Genomic DNA, 5,757 nt, shown 5'->3' on the forward strand with positions numbered 1-5,757 from the left:
ACTCACCACCATACTCAGCACTCTTGCCTTTTTTTAAAGTGTATCCTATAAAGAGGCACATAAAATTATTCATAATTTGGGTGGTTAGACCTCTTTTTTTCACCATTCACCATTTAGGGAAAAAAGACAAAAGAAAGGAATTTCAGGACATTTTTAGGTGTGTGTTTTTCCTGAATGAATGAAAGAAAGTTAGAATGATTGATTGATTCATTTATTTTCTGCAACACAGAGAATTAATTGTTGAAAGCAGCTATTTTTAATGAGAGTAAAAAAAAAAAAAGCCCTAAAAGGGACTGGTTCTTGTAACACATAAGCATTTGCCCATTTTTTAGGTAACCGGTGAAAAGTTTGCTTTCATGAAAAGCAGAGGAAACCTTGAGAAGCAGCAATGAGAGAAGCACAGTAGCACACAATAATATTCATACTACTTGGAAGCAAATGTTGTGCTTATGGGAAGTACGCAACAAAAATAAAAAAGCGAGTATGAAAGGCACTCCGAGTGTTAAATATTCATTAGTATTCCCCACGCCGCCTGTTCTAAATATAAGATAGGTTTCAGTGCAGCCCCGGTATGTGACGGGATGTTTTCCCCGCCCTTGTACGATGCTACAGCCACTCGGGTGTCGGGGCGTCGCCATGGCAACACGGCGATGCTACCTTTTGTTCGATGAATGAAATGACCAGTTGCGGGGTCGGCCAGGGGCACACACGCAGGGACAGCTGGGCTGCCACAGCATCTATTGTCCCGGTCACCTACAGGTCTGGGGGTGGAAGGCAGGAGGAGGTGGCAGCTTTTTGCATCACAGAGCAATGAGTACTGGGTCCAAATCCAGATTCCCTCTGCCTTTCAGGACCGGTACAGGCAGCACAACTTGACTTTGTGTTGGCATCCCCACCCCAAAGGTTAGGAAGGGTTCAATTTACAGAAGTTTTATCTCATCTCAGACGCACCCACAAAGGGTAAACAAGAGGAAAGCTGAGGGTTCAGTTACATAACATTGAGTTTGGCTGGGTTTAGGACCCTCAATCAGTAGCCTGACAGTGAACACAAGGCTTCTTTGGACCATTTTTTCCTACTGCTGGATACACAGGGCAATCAGCTGCAGAGTCAGGCACTTAAAATCAGTCATTTGGATCTACTTGGCTAAATATCAGGAGATATCTCTGCTCTCATTCTGGTTCATGGAGGTCTGTCAACACAGTCAGCAGAGTCTAGAAAGAGATTCATCTCCAAGGCTGAATCCAGGTAGGATGTACCAGGCTCCAGGTAGACATCTACCTTGGTCTGCTGTCTAGAGTCCAGCAGACGTATAGGTTATGACAATATATGAGGGGCTTTCAAGGTATCTTACTCCCATGTCTAGTTATAGAGCTAAGAGTGATTATATTCCCATCTTCTAGGATGTAGTGGGTTGAATCCAGGACAGGGTGAACCTCTGCAACACCTGTGAGAACCAGACAAGTTGGTCCCTTCCTCTGCAGATGGAGAACCTGAGATACGCTGGGTGTAGCTACCAAGGATGTGAGTCAAAATGCTGCTCCCCTCCCCAGGAAGAGAATGAGATCGCAAGTGTTCACATTCTCCTTTAGCCTCTGCTGTGCCTTTGATCTGAAAATCTCAGGAGCTGAGGCTGCAGAACAAGTCTGTGGTAATTTGAGAATTGCCATGAGTTGCAGCCCAGGAGCGGAAGGAAGTGTCAGACCGTGGCACACGCTATTGCAGCACTGCTCTCCTGGCTACAGCAACTAAAGCACTCATTTTAAAGTGAGGATAAACTTCTCTGGCTCCCACAGATGTAAAATTACTGCTCTGAATGTGAAGGGGGGTTGCAAACAGGCTGGAGTATGCCAAGAGTGGCCGTCCTGCTCCTGTAGCACAAGGAGGACAGGTTGGTGGTTGCACAGCCTTAAGCAGAGTATCTGCCTAGATGGTAGTAGAGCTCAAGTCCTGCCTGGTACCTGGAAATCAAGAGGAGGATGACATGATGCACAATACCCATCCATCCACTGTTGCTCCAGCTCTTAACTGGAAATTCCCAAACTTTCCAAGGAGCCAAGACAAAAATGTGCACAGGCAGAGCCGCTTGGGTCCCCTGGCCCCACTGGTGAAGGTGGATGTGAACAGACCTTGCTGTCACACACCACTTCAACTGTGGCTCATGGTAATGCCATGCAGGAGCTGATAACTCACCCAGAGCATCCTTTGGGATGCAGCAGGGGGTCACAGCCTGCACTCCGTGGATAGGCAGACTCGCTGCTGGCTCATGGCCACAGCCACGGGTGCTGCTCAAACAGCACCATACTCTTTCCCATTCCTGCTCATCCTGCTGATCTGGGCTCTGCTCTGACTCATGCAGTATCAGCACAATTCCCAATCCATTCAGATCAGAGAGGCTTTGAGTGCTGCTGAACCAGAAAGGCACCAGCTTGCTTTTCTGGTCCCTGACTGAATTACTCTTGGGCTTTAGGAGAAATACTTTTTTTTTTTTTTTGCTTGTAAACAAAGATAAGACAGGAATCCTCATGAGGCACTGTGGTTTAGCCTAGTACAAAGCAGAACTGAGTTTTAGGAGAACTGGGTGTTCATGTGCTACCATGCATGCGTCATCCACATTATCATATTGTATTAAAGCTTGATCAGCTGGCCTGAGATCTCCAAAATACCCAAACACTCCTCTCTCTTTATGATTTTCTGGACATTTTGGAGACTCAAATTCTCCTGATGATTTGGATGTTTCACAGATGCACAGACTTGTAAATTTCTCATCAGAGTCTGACACCACATTGTACAGCAGAAAAATCACAGCGGCCTTGTTTTACTGGAGTCTGGAGTTCCTGCTGTCATTTATTCAAAGTCTTACTGAAGTCTTTTAAATACCAATAGCAAAACATATTTATATACATCCAGCAAGAAACAGATGAGCCTGCCAGCATTGTACCGTGTCTCTAGCTCTGGAAAACTTATCTCTACCTTCAGTATGATATGATCAGACTCCTTCACATTTGATAAGGACCTGAATTTGGCTGAGAACAGTTAATTATCTTTGACATGAATATTAATCACTGTAGGGGGCACCTCCCCTCCCTGTTTTTACCCCATAAAGAATAATAAGAAAAATGGTCTAAAACTGCAAGATCTACAGGGCTGAAAGGACTGGGAGAGATAGAGGGGAAAAGGGATGTGTGGGCTTGAACACCTTCATCTGTGTCACTGTCTGGGAGCACTTTTGCTGTGGCTTGCAGGGCAGGAGTTGTGTCAGTCTCTGCTTTGCACCCTGGGATGTCACAAACCACCATGACACCACCATGAACACATTCCTTTGCATCTTCTCCCTCTCAGTGTAGCCTCCAGGAGCCCAGGTTGAGCATGACGGACACATGTGGGCAGAGATAGTCCTTGGCCTAAGCAGCCAAAGTAGGAGACCAGAGCAAGAGCAGAGGTTTATGTAGAGGTGAGGAACCACAGAGGAGCAGAGGACAGGATTCTCTTTGACGTGGTACATTTGGGGTGAATCACTTTGGGAAAGAACCTGTCTCTCTTGTTGGTCTTGCAGGAGCCTCAGTGGCTGGCTTGGATCAGAAAGTAGAGTTTTAGATGGTGAAAGCTAAATGAGGTGGATCCCCGTGGTCATCCAGGGAACATGTGGCAATGTCAGGAGTTTAACCAGATCTAGCTCAGTGACTGAATCAGACTGTGACTATCCCTGAGGATGTAGATATGGGGCCTAAAAGAAGAGCTGATGTTGAAGTGCATTAAAAATTTCCACCTGCAGTATGCTTCAACCAGCCTGACAGTGATTTTTGAACACTGAAGATCAAGTTCTGGTGATGTAACAGGGTATTTCATTTCATTTTTGGACAGCAACTGGGTACTGGTATGTGGAAGGTTATCCCCTGGGCTGGGAAAGGGGAGTCTTTTTTGTGTCTGTTTTAGGAAGCAGGGTGGCCCTGGGGGGAGCCGACCTTTGGAGCAGTGATGGGGAGCTGGTGCTCATTTGATGGTGTTTCAAAGGACTGGTCTGGTCCAGTCCTGGGGACTGAACACTGGTGTATTTGTAGGTCTAAAGCCCATTTTTCAGATGGATTTTTCTCTGAAAGAGATTCAGTCCCAACATCACTCCATGATGGAAAACAAAATGCGGGAAGCAGGAGCAATTAGGGAATTTTCCACAAAGGCATGCTCTGATCTGAATTAAAATGCTAACAGAAATGCATTCACAGAGTATCTTTTGCTGACCAACTTTTCAGGACTATATTCCTTTTGTTTAGCCCTCCTTTCTTTCTTTCTTTCTTTCTTTCTTTCTTTCTCTCCCTGAGTTCCCAGCTGACAATTGACAGGAACTCCCTTTCAGCGTGGGTTTGGTCACTCACTGACAGCAAACAAACGCGCCCAGCAGAAAATGCTCCAACTGTTGGCGTTTTGCGAGCGGGGAAAGCCTCCTGGGCTGAAGCTTGGAATCAGGATTACACCCTTTTAAGTCAGTCCCAGGGAATCCACAATCTCTCACGGTGACGAAGTTTTCTTGGTGCTTCCCTCGCTAGCACAGAGAGTGGAGGAGCATCAGCCCCGCACGGGGACGTTACCAGATTAAACCCAGCGGCACAATAGGCAGGGCAAAAATCCCACACCTTCCCATCGCTGCCGCCGACCGGGTCCCCGCAGCTGGGCTGGGATCGCCTGTCCTGTGCTGAATGCATTACGTAAGGCAGGGATCGTTTGTCAGCCGCGATGGTACAAACATAGCTGCGGGCAGATTATGCACAGAGAGGGAGAGAGGAGGGAGAGGGAGGAAGGTCTCTTCAGGAACGGTGCTCCACGCGACTGAGGATTGCAAGTTGGCAGCTCGGCAGCTGGCTGAGCTCCCGTGAAAGGTGTCGCTGGCGGTCCCTGACATGCTCTTGTTCGTGTGGGATGCTTGAGACAGGAACGAGATACTAAGTTGGGGACAAGGATTGGCATGAGGATCGGATCAAAATGGAAGGGCTTCTGTCTCCGATGAGAACGAAGGTAGGAAAAGATGCTAATGTCTTTTGAAGCTGAATTTACCAGAGGAGGGGAAAGGGAGTTGCAGGGCTAGCTCTGTGAATAGGGGGCTTGCCGGGCTTTTGTCTCTTTTCTTTTCTCTCTCTTTTTTTTTTCTTTCTTCTTTTTCAAAACTATGCTCATGAATGTAACTCGGCAGAGGAGCAACAGCAGTCACCTCCAAGAGGGGAGTAACACATCACTCTTCTTTGACAGAGATGACCTTTGTAAATGAGTTTGCCTTTTGGAGTAGACAGCCATATTTTTGTTTGAATTTCCAGTTGGAGGCTCTCATTGTGTCTGTGTGTCTGTGCGTGCTCCCAGGGGAGCGGGTTGGGGAAAGCGTACCTGAGGCACAGGGAGAGGATGCTGCTGGTAGGCTACCCCAGTACGGTGTTTTCAGCAGTAAGGGATGCATGGACAAGCAAAGTGGGTGATTTTGTGCCCTAACACACTGCCAGGGTGGGAGACCTCTTGGTGTGGACCCAGACTAGGAGGCTGTAAAAGAGAGTGAGTGTGCAAAGCTAAGGAATTGCTGCACTTGTCTGATGCCTTCTCACACTCCCAACTCTCTTTAAAGGTTTGACATTAATCCTCATTATTCAGAAACTTGAATTTCACCAGGGAAAAGCCAGAGACAGATACAGTGATGGTTTAGTTTGTAAAATTTCCTTCCATGCTATTATTTCTGTGTGGTCCTGGGGGATAGACTGAATCCTGATTGTATTTTATTT

General features: G+C 46.9%; 1 long non-coding RNA gene across 2 annotated transcripts; it reads left to right on the forward strand.

Annotated features, from left to right (window-relative positions):
- Positions 1–691: 691 nt before the first annotated feature.
- On the forward strand, positions 692–3,717 carry LOC108493856. Of its 2 annotated transcripts, XR_001873628.1 has the most exons (5): positions 692–759; positions 852–903; positions 1,402–1,522; positions 3,341–3,452; positions 3,555–3,717. It is a non-coding gene; the product is annotated as an uncharacterized LOC108493856 (long non-coding RNA). The 2 variants fall into 2 exon arrangements; XR_001873627.1 differs by lacking the exons at positions 3,341–3,452; positions 3,555–3,717 and adding an exon at positions 1,591–1,751.
- Positions 3,718–5,757: the final 2,040 nt, after the last annotated feature.

This window comes from Lepidothrix coronata, unplaced genomic scaffold (assembly GCF_001604755.1).
Source record: "Lepidothrix coronata isolate B3197 unplaced genomic scaffold, Lepidothrix_coronata-1.0 Scaffold20, whole genome shotgun sequence".
NCBI lineage: Eukaryota > Metazoa > Chordata > Aves > Passeriformes > Pipridae > Lepidothrix > Lepidothrix coronata.